Raw genomic sequence first — 17,036 nt, 5'->3', positions numbered from 1 at the left:
TCTGGTGAACAATGGCCTTTGTTTTCACCTTTTAATGAAAATTTTAATACAGAAAAAAAGCAGGAGGACTAATATAATGAATACACATCTCCACTGTGATGGCTCATTTGATGCGTCACTTGGGCAAGGCCATGGTGCCCAGGTGTTTGGTCAAACACCCCTCTGGGAGTTCCTGCGAGGGTATTTTTCAGATGAGATTAGCCCTGAAATCTGTAGACTTTGAGTAAAGCAGGTCAGTCCTCCCCAGGGTGGGTGGGCCTCATCCAATCAGTCGAAGGACTTCAGAGCAAAGACTGAGGTCTCCTGGAAAAGGAATTCACCCTCAGACAGCAACAGAGACGCCCTCCTGAACTTCCCGTCGGCCAACCCGTCCTACGGTCCCAGACTGGCCAGCGCCCCCAACCACAAGTCAGTTACTTAAAATAAATCTCTCTGTACCACAGACACATGGTGATGTGCATGTATCATATATACTTACTTTAAGAAACGCAGTAACTTATAGACATCCTGACACTTCAGCCATAAATAGGTTAACAGTTCAGCAAGTTTGGCACCATCTCCACAGACGGAACACTTCCTGCGATGAAACCACAATCATGTGATCACATCTTGCTGAATTAATGAAAATTCCCTAACAGCACTGAAAACATAATCCACGTTCCGTTTCCCTTCTGCGCCCAAGTGGCTCTAATTGCTGGTTGGTTCAGGCCACCGTTCAGCCAAGCCCCCTGCTCTGGGTATGTCTCTCTCTTCGGTCTTTTCTCACGGACGGCCATCTCCTTCCTTTTCTCCCAGCCACTAGCTCAGGAGCCCAGGGCGGTTGCCTGCAGGTGTCAGCTCTGGAAGCCCCCTCCTCATGGTGCCGTTTACTGGGCCCCTCGCTCCCAGCATGCGCGCTCCTGCTGCTGGGACGTCCTTTCCTGAATGGGTCATTCCACTAGGTGTTGTGAGGCAGCCAGTTTCTGACTATGGTGGGCAGCGGCTGGAAAGCCCCCGAGACCCCTGCCCTTATGCAACCCCTCCTCTAGAGGGTGGACGGGTCCAGCGGTTTGCTTCTAAAAACTGAACGAGGTAAAAGTGAAGGGTCACCCTTCCTCTCCTGCCCTCGCGCCTGCTCACGCTGCAGGGAGCTGCCTGTGGACAGGCCCACCTGCAAGGAAATGAGCATGGCCTCCAGCCAACAGCCAGAGAGGACCTGAGTCCTGCCCACCACCGCTAAGGGGACCCTTCCTGGTCATGCCTCCAGGTGACACGGCCACCCGGCCGTTGAGGGCTGTCCGAGGGACCCCGTGTGTGTGGGGGGGGGCTCATCCTCAGAGACCCTGAGCCAGAGGGCCCAGCACCGGGCTGTGCGGGGGCTCCTGACCCATGGAATCCATGAGACAGCAAATGCCTTACATTTGAAACTATCGACTTTTGGGCTAATTTATTACACAGCCAATATGCTGATGGCTGACTGGCCCTTCCTTCTGTGTCCCTTAAATGGCCCTAAATGGGGGGACAGACCTTCCTTCATCAACTGAGGCTACTTGGGAACTTGGGAGATTCCTTATTTTATTTCTGCCAGAGTTGGTTTGCTCCATTCATATTATTTTCTGTCAATGTTTGCATTTCATCAAGATTTCAGATTTCATAGCCAGCGAGTTTTATTTTTAACTCTATTTTGAAATGATTATAGACTCACAAGAAGTTGCACAGAAATGTACCGGGAGACCCTGCAGGAAGCGATGGAAGAACCTCGGGTCTCTGCCTCCCCTGGGGTCTTACAGATGCTAATAACATTAAACTAATTCACAAGAAAGTGGGGAGAGGCCCAGGCAGAGTCGGGGGACTCAGCAGGCGGAACTCTTCCAATGGTCATTAAGAAATCAGATGAATGAACCGGACAAGACACAGGTCTTAATAGAGCACTGTCAAGGCTGGGCGGGCCACAGGGACCCCAACATTAAAGGGCCCCAAACACGTCTACGTAGCCTTGTTTGGAAGAATGGAAAAGCAGGAGGCAGAGATTACAATGAGAAGTCAGACCTGGAATCATCCAGGAGCAACAATCGGGCAGCTTAATCAAGATAAAATTGAAGAGAGGGCTGGGGTCCCTTGGCCCAAGCCTCTGCTGGGGACCCAAAGCCTTTGGCACAAGAGTGGGGACACCCGAAACAGAAACCCCCGTAACGTCTAGAATGAGGTAAGAGAAACACCCTAATGGGGGGGGGGGGGGGTGCCCAGGAGAGTGTCCCGAAAGCGTGCCAATGGTTTGTACAGGACTGTGCTGCGGGGGCCCCAAGGGTGACACTTTCAGGCAGGGGGCCTCCTTCCCCTGGGACTGACTTTGGAACTGCTGGCTCTGTTGTCACCGTCTATTGATGGTGCCCTCAAACATCTCTCGACTGAGGGACAAGAGCCCCTCAGTTTGTGGACAGCATTTCCAGGGTGAACGGACAGCATCCCACTTGGAAGGCAGCTACTCAGACACAAGGTGAAAAGTGATCAGTTCTGTGGCCACCTGGTACGCTGTCTCCCCTGCAATGATGGAAGAATGGGACAGTAGGAGAAGCCCGTTTGACTCAGGGGTAGTGGCCAATAAAGGGGTGCCCATGTGGGGTACAGCCCTTTGGAAGTCACTCTGGGAATTTGAGAGGGGCATTAAAGTAGGACATGTCTATGCACTTCAGAAGACCCCCTTCCAGGTTCAGAAGGTGCCTGGAATCAGCAAGCAGGTATCCCCATGTGCACGCCTGAGAGGGCCACCTGGGCCCCTGAAATGAGTGGATGTGGGGGCTGCCGCAGTGCAGAGATAGGCTGAATCTGCTCACCACCCTCTCGCACCTGCCAGGCACAAACCACCAGTATGAGCTGTTCTGTCTGCCACCTGGAGCGAGAGACGCAGATGGCTGTGTGGAAGGCTCCCAGGGGGCCACGGGCAAAAGAGGATGCAGGTAGCCTGGGGGCTACAAAAGGGTCGTGACAGGCACAGGCACTGACCCAGGACTGGGCTCTGCTGAGCCAGTGATAGATGCAGACACTCCAAGTGCCATGAAAGAAACGGAATGGAAGATATTGCGCCGATTTGCACGGCTGAGCATCATTTCCTTGGACCAAGGGACTCGCTTTACAGCCCATAATATCCTGCAACGGTGTGATTGCAAGTCAGATCTCATGCCAGATGGGCGAGTTGTGGTGGGAAGGCCCTCAAGAGACCAAAGGAGAGACGTGAGATGCCGAAGGAGACATTAGGGTTCTAGGGACTCACAGGGAGTGGGGCTGTGGGTCGGGAGGGAACTGCTTATGCGGGGCAAGGGGACGGAGTCCACATTTGTGCCTGAAAGTGCCTGTGATTTATGACTGTGCTATGCCTTTGCTAGAAGAGATTATTCTGTGTGACCAGCGCCCCAAGAACAAAGCCTTGATCAGGGGGTCTGCCTCCCACAAGATGGTTCCATGAGAAGGGGGGTCAGGGTTTGGCCAGCCCCAGGCCATCGACCTATACCACGCACTTAGAAAACCACCTGAAGGAGCGGCAGGTGTGGACACTGGGTATTCCGGGACAGAAGATTACAAGCCGGCAGCACCTGTCCCCTCAGGCGGCACAGAGCTGTCCCCCGAGGACGCGCCTGGTAGAGAAACGGCAGGCGTGGAGGGCAGTGGTCTAGGACATGGAGAGGCCTGCGGGGTGGCTCCCACACCTCCACGCATCCTGAGAGGGCTAGCGGGCTGTCCCCCGTGGGGGGTCTCTGTGCTGCCAACACACCTGGGGAGAGGGCATGGGGGATACCAGACAACCCCGTGGGCCATCAGCCACCACACTTTTCTCTCTGCTCCCCTGATCACCTCCGTTTTTTTTCTGCTTGGCGCCGCATCACAAGCCCAGGGTTACAGCTACAAGTGCCAGAAGTTGGGTGGTTCCTAAGCAAGGAGTCATAATGGCACCTCAAAACCTCGTGTCAGGATCCCGAAGGGCCTGCTGAGGGGCCGTGCCTTCACCCAGCCGGGTCACCGGGGCTCCAGTGAAGTACCAGCACTGCCCGGTGGTCAGGCCCCAGCCCTGCCCCTATAAGCGCCCCCACCGGCGGGACTGATACCAGGGCTGCAGTCCAGCTGCTCCGTGGCCCAGCCCGATGTTCCTCCCAAAGCTGGAAGCACTTGGGTATAAGCGGAGAATAGGACAAACAGCAACACAGGAAAAGGAATGGATAAATGGGTTGTGTGATGAGGGAAGTCCTACACCGCATCTGCCTCGAAAAGAGGCTCAGAGCAAGAAATGACCTTGCCCCTTAAGCAATTATCCCAGGTTCCTGAGTGTGGAGAGGTGTATTGCCACGCCCGCTCCTGCCTCTGGAACCTGAGGGCATCATGCAAGCCTGAGTGGCCTTGTCCTGGGAGATGCTCTCCAGGACACACCGATGGACAAGGCTGATTCCAGTCGTGTGCCTGTGGCTTTTGACTTTATGGTCTTTCTGTCGTGAGGGACGTGGTCAAAGACCAGGGGGATGGCCTGTGATATCATGAAAAGTAAATATTTGGGCCTTTGGTCCCTGGCACACGGCCCCTAAAACCCTTGGCATCTCTGGAGTAACAAGAGTACAGCGCCAGGATGGGGGCTGGTCTCCCAAAGATCAGGCGTGGTTAGAAGTTTGGAATTTTCAGCCCCGTCCCCATCCCGGGTGGAAGAGGGGTGGGGACTGAGCCCCTCACCAGTGGCCAATGATGGAAGCAGCCGGGCCTGTGGAACGAAGCTCATGAATACCGGACCCGATCAGCGGGGTGTGGTTGGAGAACACGAGCTGCACCCTTCATAGTAACAGGTAACAGTAACTGAAGGTGCTTTCCTGAGGTCCGGGGGCCGTTCTAGCAGATTACTGAACCTGAGGCGGGGTCACGGGAACCCCCGAGTCTCAGCTGGCCGGTCAGAAGCATGGTGGCCCCGAACTTGCGATGGGTGTCTGAAATGGGGACAGTCTCTTGGCACTGAGCCCCGAACCTGGGGGGCCTGACACTAATTCCAGGTGGGTGGCGTCAGAATCGACTTGAATCACGGGACAGCCGGCTGGTGAGCGCCAGAGCCCCGGGGTTGGTGGGGGAAGACATGAAGCAGCTGCAGCCACAGTGTGTGGCTTCTCGAGTGGACGTAAATTGTCATTTCTCCGGGATAAATGCCTGAGTGTCACTGCTGGGGCACACGGTAGACGCTTGTTTAGTTCTGTGAGAAACTGTTAACGTCACAGAACATTCCTGCTATCGTCTGAATCTCCTGCTCAATCTGTATGTAGGCCCTGTTTTGCTTTCTTAACATTTTTTCCGCTGTTTCTGTTTTTCTCATGATGCCTCCTGCCAGACGGTGTTAGCTTTATTCCTCCTTTTAGGGAAGCTTTTGGCGGCTTACCAACAGCTGTGTTGTAGGTACCCCGGCACACGCATGTCATTAATTTCTGCTCTTTATGGCGTCCTTCCTCCTGGGGTAGTCGGGCTGGTTCTCCCAGGCTTCCAGCTTCCGCAGCAGGACGCTCAGCTCCTTGGCGTCCAGCCTGCCTGAAGGTGCCAGGATGACGCTGCTGCCCCTGTGCTCTGCTTTGCTGCATCTCATGAGTTCTTAATGCAGCTCCTCCAGTGTCATGCGCTCCTAGGGATTTTTAAATTCACATCACTATTTCTTCTTTGGTCCCTTATTGTTCAGAGCAAATGTTTTGAATCATCTTGTCATTGACTTCTGCCCCGCTGAGGCTGGGATGGGGGGTGCGGCCAGGTGATGCTGGGCCTCCACCCGTGCGGGACCGCCTCACGGCCGGCCGTGGAGGAGCGGGCTCTGGGGGCACATGCATGGAGCATGGCCCATGCCAGGGGAACGCTTCCATGTCCTCAGAAGGCCCCGGTCAGCCTGGCCCAGCTCCCTCCGTCTCCTCAGCCTGTCTTGCCCACGTGACAATGAGCACCCTGCTCCCCAGGGCCAGCTGGGGGCTCTCTCGCCCTGCAGCAGGCTTTGGCCCACCCTGAGCGCTGGAGACAGGCCCCACCTGTCTGAGAAGTGGCCTGCCCTCCTGCCAGCTGTCCCTTCTCTGGTCCCACCACTGCCCTTCCAACTCCCCGCCTGGGGTGGTCACAGGCCTCCGCTGACTTCCTGGTGCCTCCTCCCCTGGCCTCCCCAGAAGAGGTTCTGGCAAACTTCAGAAGCTGCAACCCAGCTTCTGTCCCTAGAGGCTGTGTGTGGCAGTCCGGCCTCTTCTTCCCCAGCAGGTTGTCCTGCCCACCGTCTTTTACCTCTGAACAATAAACCCTGCAGGAGCCCTTCGCAGGTGGGCATGTGATCTTCCTGCTGCTTGGCCTGGGTGGGGCGGGGCTGCACAGGGGTGTCGCCTGGCTCCCTGCTGCTGGCTGATACCCTCCTCCAAACACATAAAGTCGTTTCACAATTTCACAAGTACACAAAATAGGGGAAGCCCAGCAGGGCCCCACCACCGGCCTGCTGCACTCCACAGTCCAAGGCCTGGCCTGTGGCCCCAGGGATGGATGGGCCGGCATGGAGCAGCCACCCGGCCGAGCATGGGGCCAAGAGCGCCTTGGTGCGGCCCCTTCCCGTTGCACGGAGGAGCCGCGTAGGGAAGGGGACACTGCAACCCTGCCTGCGCAGCTGCTCCCTCCTCATCTGTGACGCCGGCTCTCCAGGGCGTGCAGGGCTGGGGGCCCCAGGGATGGCAGGAAAGGGCCCCAGACAACCTCTCAAACGCCCTGTGCCCACGGACGACACCCTGCTTTCTGCCTGCCCACGGAGGCAGACGGAGTTCTGGGCACCTTCCCAGGTGAATCCAGGGTGACCCTCAAGGGCAAACATGAGCTTTCATACCAGACAGGGATTTCAAGTCCTCAGACAATGGAAGGGCGAGGGGGCACCTGTTCCAAGGGAACAGAAAGTCCCCAACCCAGGGGACAGAGTAGCAGGGGAGGACCCTGGCCCCCATCCTGGACTGGAGGCCCTACTGGGCTGGGGGCAGAGCTCACAGAGCAGCCTCTGCACTCCAGGCCCCAGTGTCCGGGGCTGAGGCCCAGGCACACCAGGCAGGCAGGGCTCCGGGGTGGCGAGAAATGCCTGCCTCCCTTCTGCCGGTGGCTGGGAGGCCCCAGGGTAGGAAGGCAGGTGCTTATCTGACCTGAGCTGGTGGTGGGGTTCCTCCTCCCTGGACCGTTCCAGGCATCTCTGGGAAGGTGGGGGCTGGGGCTGTCTGGCCCCCTTGTCCTATGAGGTCCCATGGCAGGGGCAGCGGGCTGGTTGGCAGGGTCCAAGGAGCCACCGGGAGCTCCAGGGAGCTGTGCAGGCTCCTCATGCTCCCAAAGCAAGCAGCCAGTCAGGGACTCCCCTGCCTCCCACCAGGGGCTCCAGGGCTCCACCTTCCCCTCCCCAGGGCTAAGTCACTTCCAGGAAACAGGGATCCAGATTCAAAATTGCCAGAGGAGGGGCTGGGTGGGGCTGGGAGACTCCAGGCGGCAGCCAAAGCCTGGCTACTGGGCTGATTCGAAACAGAACCCACATCTGCTGGCAGCTGCCTCCATTTCAGCCTCTGCCCTCAAAGCCTGGCACTGGGGGCCCCTAGCTCTCCCTGAGGATGGTCGGCATCTGGACACATGAGTTGCAGACAGGAGCCCCAGTACTAAAGGCAGAGAGGGACGCAGGTCGGAGAGGGAGGAAGAACAGCCAGTGGGCAATTTCTGTGAAGGCCGGCCAGCCTGGGCCAGTGGGAAGACAGGGCCGGGCAGAGCCACGGTGGGGGCTGGGGGCCCCAGCCCAGCTAGTGGGCAAGCTTCCAAGTTTCTTACCTGGTTGTTGTTTAAATAAACTTATTGGTTGCTTTTTAAATGTTTTTTTAAACATTTAAACATTAGGGTCTCCATATCTTCAGATAAGGCAAGCACACTCGGAGTCCAGCGTTTCTGGTGACCATGATTCTGTGACTATCAGGGTCCCTGAGCATTGCTTAAACGTTTGCCAGTGGGAAGCTTCTGCAGCCTTTTCTTGGTACCAGCCTGGCTTTTCTGAATCCTTCCTTCCTTCCGGAATTCCATTTTGTATTCTCCACAAAGGCATTCTGTATTTTGTGTTTCCCTAGGTCATACGGGGAAGTGGTTAGACATCCTTTCAAAGCAGAACTTTCTTTCCAGCTTTCTTGCCCTCAGGACTCCGGAGTCCCTGCAACTCCACAAGCTCCACGCTGAGGCTGGAAAGGCAGGGGCAGGAGGAGCATGTGTGCATACGTGCATGTGCATGCGTGTGTGCACACATGTGTATGGGGGCTGTGGCTGGACAGAGGGCATGTTCCAAGCAGAGGAGACCAAATGTCCAACTGCCTGGAGGCAAGGGACCCACTGTGTTGAGAGTGATAAAAGCTCCATGTGGCATGTCGCTGAGGTCACACGGTTCTGACTGGAGGTGGCTGGGGGCAGCTGCAAGGGCGTGACAGAAGGAAGGTGGGCCAAGGCCGATGAGCACAACCCCTCTTTCTTCTCCCGGACTTGTGACTGCATCCTGGCTGGCGGCACATGGGTGGGAGCGATGCACCGCACTGCCAGGCATGGCCCTTCTAAACCTCCTGCCCAGTCCCCTGACACTCCCTTCCCCTTGCATGGCAACGCTAGAGGCCACATATCCCCACTGGTATAGCTCAAGGCAGAAGAGGGCCACCCAGCCCACAGGAGACCCAGCACAGAAAATGGAAACGTTAGGGCTATGGTCTCATTCCCCTTCCCCTCTGCCAGCTCAATGGCAGCTGCTGGGGGCTCTTGGGCTCCAAGGGACAGACCTTACCCTTCCTCTGGCCCTTGCCCCACCTGCCCCAACTCCGGCATTGTACTGGGCCTTTGTCTCAAAAAGCTTTTTAAAATCCCAACTCTGGGAGTGATCGGCTCTCCAACTTGCAAAGTTCTGAATTTCCGGATCCCTCTCCTTGGCCACTTTCCTCTCTGCTTGTAAACGGGCAGGCGCTCCTTCCTGAGCTCGCCCTCTTGCAGCCAAAGGCGCCTGACACGTGCTTACATATCTTGCTTTCCACTTTCTGCCCTTGGACTGCGGGATCAGCCCTTGTCTGGCCCACCTGCCAAGTTACTACGAGTGGTTTTTAGCTCAGCTGCCACTCATGTCGCACGGACCGCCATTGGTCCAGCCTCTGCCCCAGCCTCTGCCACTGGCTGTCACTGCCACATTGATTTAACCTCAGGTTTATTTGTGACCACACACAGCCTGGTTTATCCTAATACAGAAATAGATTCTTTGCATGAGGGTGCTCCACTAAAAAACACCTAAATTAACATATACCAACAAAATCTCCATGGCACACAACAGTAAGCTTCGCCGCTCACGTGGCTGGGCTCGGCTGGTTGTCTTGGAGGGTGTTGGCTGCTGGTGGCAGGCCTTGGCTGGCCTTAGGGAGACACAGCTCTGCTCCAAGTCTCACGTTCTCTACAGGCTGGCCTGGCCGTGTTGTCTGGTGAGACCAGAGTTGCCGCCCACAGTGGAAGGGTTCCACAAAGTCACTTTGCAAGAGCGTGGACCCAGGTGACGGGGAGGCCTGGGGACACCAATGTGATCTGTCACAGGGGGACAGATAGCTCAGATTATTTAAAGTCAAGAGCTGCTAGACCAGAGAAGGCACATCCCAGCTCGGTGTGCTCATCACCTGGAGATTCTGGGCTTGGAGATGGGCCTGTGACCCCATGGGCTTTGGGGTGGCAAAGAATGTGTTCTGAGTGTGACAAGACATTGTCTTGGTGAGCAGAGGAGGGATGATGCTCCGTGTCCACCACACCACGTCCTCTTTTGGGTGAGCAGCCATTCCCCAGCCTCCCCTACAGTCGGTGTGTCACACAAGGTCATGTGACTGACAGGATGCAAGGGTGAGGTAAGCTGCTTCCTACATGGTTCCCCTTTCAAAGTGACCCTGGAGGCCACATGTTCCCAAAATCAGAAGATGAAGAGCTATGTAACCTATATTAGGCCACTCGAGTGAAAGAGAAAAACCCTGAGATTTCAGGGTGTACTGGTTACCTCAACACGGTCTAGTTTCAAAGGGTGGTGCCGGGTCAGGGAGAAACGCAAACCCTCAGCCCCCTCCACCATCCGACTGGCAATGCCGGGGCGGGGCCAGCAACCCAACCACGAGGCAGCGCGCCCTCCAGGGGAGCCTGAGGTCTGTTCTGGCTGATAAGGACTTGGGGAGGCAGTGAGAGTGTGGCTAGGAGGAGGAGCTGGGTTCTAGGCTGGTTGGCGAGGATGTGAAGATGGGAAGCAGTGGGCAGCCACTTGCTCTCGACGATGCAGGCGGCCCAAGTGCACAGGCAGGGCTGGAGGTGGACGGAGGCTGGAGTTTCCGGTCTCGGAGGTAAGGCAGAGCTATCGGTGAGACCCAAGGGGTGGCAGTGGGCCCACGCACGAAGTGCAGAGCAGTCCCTGGAGATGGGAGGTCAGGGGGCGAGTGGCTGTCCCACTGGGACGGATGTGGGACTGGGCTGGGGAGGACGGCTGTGTGCATCTTCTCCAGACCCCACACGCCTGGGTCCAAGCATGCAGACACAGTCCCCGGGGACCAGCCCCATGCTGATGTGGGGCTCTTGGGACAATTCCAAGGACACAGTGTATTAATCAGAGTTCTCCAGAGGAACAGGACCAATAGAATGTATAAGTACATGGAAGCTTATGCCAAGGAATTGGCTCATGCGGTTCTGGAGGCTGAGACGCCAGGATCACCAGTCAGCAAGCTGCAGACCCAGGAGAGCGTGTGCGATGAGCTCAAGTCCAAGAGCCGGCAGACTCGAGACCCGAGAAGGGCCAACATCTCAATCTGAGTCTGCAGGCAGGTGGAGACCCACCCAGCTCAGCAGGCGGACCGGCGGTGCCCCCTCACGCTCGGCCCTTTGGACCGACTGATGGGACAAGGCCCGCCCACACCAGGAGGGCCATCTGCTTTCTTCAAAGCTTAATCCCCTCCAGAAACATCCTCCGGATAAGCCGGCATCACAGCCCCCCACAGCCCAGCCCGCTGACACACATGGCTTCTGACCTCGGAATGTGGGACACACACTCCCTCCGGCAGGACCAAGGGGCTCCGTTCCCAGGCCGCTGCAGGTTCTGGCTCAGATATGATGAAGTCCGGACACAGCGGGGAGCTGCAGGGCACGTCTGTAGGATTTGGACCCTGCACGGATTGCCATGTGGGGAAGGGTAATGTGTAAATAACAACCTACTCCTCTGTGATGCAGAACTCAACCTCCTGGAAAGGTTCCTGGAGCACAGCACTAAATCACCACTAGATTGGCACTTGGAAGTCTGGGGACAAAAGGAACCTATACTAAGTGTCTTCGTCTGCTCAGGCAACCATAAAAAAACACCACAAACTGAAAGACTTAAACCACAGACACTTCCTCTCTCCCAGGCCTGGGGCTGGAGGCCCAGACCCAGGGGTGAGCAGGGCTGGCTCCTCGAGCCTCTCCTGGGTCTGTGGACGCCATCCTCTCCCTGAGTCCTTGGTGGCCGTCCCTCTGTGAGTGCCTGTGTCCTGACCTCCTCTTCTGATGGATGCAGTCCTAAGGGATCAGGTCCACCCTCTGACCTCATTTATCTTAATCAACTCTGTAAAGAGCCTATCTCCAAACACAGCCACATTGGAGGTTAGGGCTTCTGAGTACAAATCTGGGCAGACAACTCAGTCCATTACCCTAAGTGAGAGAAACATGCCAGGACTCAGAGAAGAGGGATGCCCGGGCAGGTCTGGCCTACAGGGGCAAAGTACCACTTCTCCACTGCTGTTGTAATGCAACAGCTACCACCAGCCTCAGGCCTAAGACAAGTTTTGTTGTTTTCTCACAGTTCTGAAGGCCAGAAACCCAAATTAATATGCTACAGGGCCACCCTGGCTCGGAGGAGTCTGAGGGCGGATCCTTCCCTGGGCTTGTCCAGGGCCTGGCGCTGCTCCTCTGGCCTGGCGCCCCTCCCACGTCTTCAAGACAGCAGCTTGCAGCAGTTCCCCTTCCACACCCCTTCTGCTGCGGCTGACCTCCTCTGCCTCCCCGTGGGTCCTTGTGATGACCCGGGGCCCACCCGGGTGACCCAGGACCATCTCAAGTCCCAGAATCCTTAACTTAATCGTGTCTGCAAGGTCCCTGGTGTCACAGAAGCTGGCATCCACAGGCTTCTGGGATTAGGACCTGAATGTCTCTGGGGGCTGGTGTTTAGCCCACCACAGCAGAAACCCCGCCGGCTCTCTGTGTTGCATGGGCGGCCCCAGAGGGCACCCCATTTACCAGTGCAACGAGGAATGTGCTGTGAGGGGAGCATCCACACGGCAGAGGTGGGGGTGGAGGCCAATGAATGTGGGCCAGGCTGGTGGCAGGAGATGCTCTTTCAGAGCTGGACTCCAAGAGCAACCAGAAAGCTGGACCTGGCATGGCAGAGGCCAGGGGTGGCCCCTGGCCACCCCAAGCAAGGAGGGTACATTACACAGGAGCAGCGAGGGTGGCCTGGGAGCCAGGGGCTCACTGCCTGGCAGAGGGCTACACGCGGTCAATAGCCCTGCATTCCTAGTGCCAGACATACGGGCACCCCACAAGGTTACTGCTCCGTCTGTACCATCCAGAGAACTCAATGGTGGTTGTGCAGGAGGCTGAGAACAGCCACCCTAGTACAGGCTGAATTGGGTTCCCCAAAATTCCTATGCTCAAGTCCCAACCCCCAGCACTGGAGAATGTGGCCATATTTGTAGACAGGCTCTTTGCAGAGGTGACTGAGGCAAATGAGATCACAGGGTGACCCTGATCCAATGTTACTGGCATCCTTGTAAGAAGAGGTCACATGAGGACGTTGGGAGAGGACGTCGTCCACGTGCCCAGGAGAGGGTTCGGGGGGAGAAGGCCCTGCCCTCCGCTGGGTCTCGGCCTCTGGCCCCTGGACTGGGAGATGATACCTTTATTTCTGCTGTGTGAGCCCCCAGCGTGAGGGATTTGTTAGGCGGCCCCCCTGACTAGCGCCCGTCCCACCGACAGGCAGGATTCCTGGCCCAGCTTCCAGCCCTGAGCCAGTCTCAGGCCCGGGAGCCCCTGGTTAAAGGGGCAGTCAAGTCCCCAGGAGGAGGGCTCTGCAGCGCCCTTGCAGGTCGCCCCATCCACGAGAAAGTCGCTGACACTCCTGAGACGCACCTCCATGCTCGTCCTATGCTGGGAAAGGGCTATGCCCGGACGCTTCAAGGCAGGGGAACGCAGGCCCCAAGGGGGCATTGCAGTCGGTCCCTCCTTTCCTGGGTGCCACCCACTTCAGGTCTCAGTGGGGCAGCCCCTTCCATGGGCCTGCAGGGGGGATCCCAGGGACACAGACCTCCTTTCTGTGGCCCCAATCCTGTCTGTTGATAGCTAGTATCTGAGCTCATTTGGGGGAGAAAGAGCCTTGGAACCTCTGGCGGGGGGCTGCACCCTGAGGGACAGGGTCCAGAGGAGCCCCTGGGGCTGGACAGCAAGGGCCTGGAGGCTCAGGGAAAGCCTTGTGGCCCCCTTGGGGGATGGTGCTATTGGGGGTGGGGGGCAGGAGGGGTTGGAGCCAGTCAGAACAGGGCGACCCTGGGCAAAAAGGCCAGGCCAAAGTGGGCCAGGCCCAGGATGGACCAATCAATTCTGAGAAGCAGAAGCCTTGTTATCCATGCTGCCCCCCAGCCTCTATGAACCCTGTGGCTGAAGTGTGGGGAGTTCAGAGGGTCCTGGGGCCCCCCAGGTCAGTGATCCACAGGGCCGGGAGCCCCAGGACATCTCATTCAGCTCAGATCACAGCATGAAAGACCCCCATCCACTTCAACCCACACCTAGCCCTTCCTAAGGGAATGAGGCCCTAACTCACAGCCGCCACCCCACTCCATAAGCCCCCAGGTTCCTGCTATCCCCTAGGCCGGGAAGTCCCCTCAATTCTGCAAGGGTCGGGCAAAGCCCTCGGGCCTGTCCCTGCCCAGCACACTGGGTCCTGCCACCTCTTAGCCCCTCACTGGCTCCTGTCACCACCCCAAGTCTGACTGACCAGAGGGGTCCTCCATGGAGCCATGAACATCCATGCACATTTTCGTGTAGCCATACGCCTTCATGTCCCTTGGAACTATGCCTGTGAGGGACTGTGGGGTCACACAGTCCCTCCACGCTGAGCATTTTGAGGGCCTGCCAAATAGTTTTCTGAAGTGGCTATGTTGCTTCGCACCCTGGCCAGCGGAGCAGGAGGGGCTGGTCTCTTCACATCCTCACCGACGTTGTGGCCACCTGCCCTCCTTATGGCAGCCGTGGCGGGGAGGGATGTCTCACCGTGGTTTGGACTCACTGTGCCTGGAGGTTCGTGACGCTGAGCGTCCTCCATGTGCTTATTGCCTATTACCTACACAATCTATCTTCTCTGAAAACATGTATATTCATATCTTGTGCCCGTTTTTTAAGCTGGGTTGTCTTCTCGTTGTTAACAGTTCTTTGCATGTGCTAGACGTCAGATATCGTTATCAGGTACAGGATTTACAAACGTTTTCCGGGCTGTCCTTGTATTTTCTTGACGCAACCCTTTGACACAGTCAAGTTTTAAATTTTGACCAAGTCCAACTTGCCAATTTCTTCCTGTTTTGCTTATGTTTTTGGTGTCAAATATAAGAAACTGATGTCTAACGTAAGGTCAGAGATCTGCTTGCACGTTTTTCCCTAAGAGTTGTACAGCGTCAGCACTTGTTTTGAGGTCTACAATCCATTTTGAGTTAATTTTTGTGAGTAGCGTGAGGTAGGGGCCCTGCTGTGTTCTTTGGCAGGTGGGTATCCAGTTGTCCCAACACCATTTGTTGAAAAGACTGTTCTTTCCCTCACTGATTGGTCTTGGTTTCCATGACCATGCATGTGAGGACTTTTTCTGAACCCTCAATTCTATTCCATTGATCTGTGTGTCTGTCCTTACACCAGTGACACACTGTCTTGATCACTGTAACTTTATAGTTAGTTTGAATGGGGAAGTGTGAATCTGACAACTTTGTTCTTCTTTTTTAAGATTGTAAGATTGTTTCAGCAATTCTGGGGCCCTGTTCCTATAAAAATCTGGGGGTGAACTTGTAAAAAAGCTTACCGGGATCGTTACACGAATTGCATCAAAACTGTAGGTCAATTCAGGGATCATAATTGACATCATAACAATATTAAGTCTTTTGATGTGGGAACACCGGGGGTCTCCCCACTTACTCTCCTTTAATGCCTTTTGACAGTGTTTTGTAGTTTTCTGTGTAAAGTCTTACGCTTCTTTTGCTAAATGTAGTCCTTGGGATTTTGTTCTGTTACTGCTATTACAAATGGGATTGTCTTCTCAGCTCCATTTTTTGGATTGGTCCTTGTTAGTATACAGAAATAAAACTGATTTTGGATATTGATCTTGCACCCCGCCAACTGCTGATTTTAGCCGTTTTCTTGTGGCTTTCTTTTCTAGGCACAATCTCATGCCTGCACATAGATAGCTTGCGTGCCTTCCTTTCCAATCTAGACGCTATTTATGTCTTCTAGCCTAACTGTCCTGGCCAGAAGCCCCAGGACGATGTTGAACAAGTGGCAGGAACCACTGTCCGTCCCCTGCCCCCGGCCTCCGGGGCGCCGCTCACAGCTTTTCGCTCTTAGGTGTGATGTCCGTGGCGGGGGGGCTCCGGGGATGCCCCCATCAAATTGAGGAAGTCCAAGTGTGTTCAGTGTTTGCATCAGGAAAGCGGGCCTGGGTTTGTCGAATGTTCCTTACGCATCTGTTGAGATTACCGTTTGGTGTCTGTCCTTCCGCCTGTTCATATGGTTCGGTAGGTACACTGATTGCCTTTCAGAGAGTAAGAATCCCTTTTTTAACTATAAACCTGTCTCCCTCTGGGCCTGCCTTTGAGTATCCCTCAGATGCAGCAGTGGTGGCTGACTTTGAAGGCCATGCCCTTCATAAACAGCCTGTTTATTTCATTTGGGGGAGGGGTCTCTGCTTATTTCCACAGGAAAGCAAAGCACAGGGGTGGGGTTCAGTGGCTCCCCCACAGCACAGTGTCCTCCATGAGGGCACAAGTCACCAGCCCCTGGAGCTGTGCCTGGCAGAGAAGCCTCTCAGCTGACAAGCTGAAGGAGGCAGGGGTCTCCTATCCCCCAAGGGCCGGGCCCTGCTCCAGTCTGTAAGGTTGAAGGCACTGGGGAGAGGGGTGAGCACGTCAGACACTGATGATGTGCCAAAGTTCCTGGCTGCTGCCCCCTCCCAACCTGAAAAATGTGCCTTAAACTAGCCAATCCTCGCACTGCTGTAAATCTAAGCTCTGCCTCCCCCTACCTTCTTTAAAAACTCACTGCCTGTCCTGCTGAGTGTAAGTGCCCGGGCTTGTGACAGCCAGACCGCAGAACATCACCCGGGAATTCGCGTTCAAATAAATTACCTGGCCCTTTGTTGCCTCTCTTCGCCTGCTTATTTTGGCTAGAATTTATCTTACACAGTCCTTGTGCGTATCCTCGCACTTCACCACCACAGACAGGGACACTGAAGAACCAGCCCTAAGTCACATGGAGGCAAGGACTCTATGCCAAACCTGGCTGGGTAGCAAAGGCCTGCTGTCCTTATGCGGCAGCTCTGTCCCCATCATACCATCAACCACTCCTGCCCTTGGGGCAGTCAGCCCGTGGCAGGGAAGGGGTCGCCATCCCAGGCATGGGGGGCAAGTCCCTTCCCCTCCATTTTCTAATGTAGCCCATCTGGGTGGTTGCCACGATCCTGGAGCCAGCACAGAAGCTCTGCCCTCCAGCAGACAACAGAAGCCCTTCCAGGACATGCCCAGTGGGTCAACCTCCCCCAACATTACACTGTCCTGTCATCACTGCCTTTGTAGTTCCCCCCCCCCCACAACCCTGCCCCCAGCTTCTTGTCTAGGCTTCCTCCCCATCCCCCACTCCCATCCCACTCATTTCCTGTTCCTTCTGCCTCGACCCCTCTGCCTGGAAAGCTCCTCCCCTAAGGGCCATCCTTGACTCCTCCCAGCACCCCACTCCAACACTCAAACATC

The 17,036-nt window shown here is 56.0% G+C and overlaps 1 long non-coding RNA gene across 3 annotated transcripts; it reads right to left on the bottom strand.

Moving 5' to 3' along the window:
- Positions 1-16: 16 nt before the first annotated feature.
- LOC118907405 (uncharacterized) lies at positions 17-7,374 on the bottom strand. 3 transcript variants are annotated; one of them, XR_005022791.2, is made up of 4 exons: positions 7,140-7,374; positions 5,381-5,617; positions 479-577; positions 17-303 (listed from the first exon to the last, which is right to left on the bottom strand). It is a non-coding gene; the product is annotated as an uncharacterized LOC118907405 (long non-coding RNA). The 3 variants fall into 3 exon arrangements; XR_005022790.2 differs by having other exon boundaries at positions 5,402-5,617; XR_005022789.2 differs by lacking the exon at positions 5,381-5,617 and having other exon boundaries at positions 7,140-7,373.
- Positions 7,375-17,036: the final 9,662 nt, after the last annotated feature.

This window comes from Manis pentadactyla, chromosome 9 (genome assembly GCF_030020395.1).
Source record: "Manis pentadactyla isolate mManPen7 chromosome 9, mManPen7.hap1, whole genome shotgun sequence".
NCBI lineage: Eukaryota > Metazoa > Chordata > Mammalia > Pholidota > Manidae > Manis > Manis pentadactyla.
Note: the sequence above shows the minus strand (reverse complement) of the source record. Positions and strands in the feature narration are given on the sequence as shown.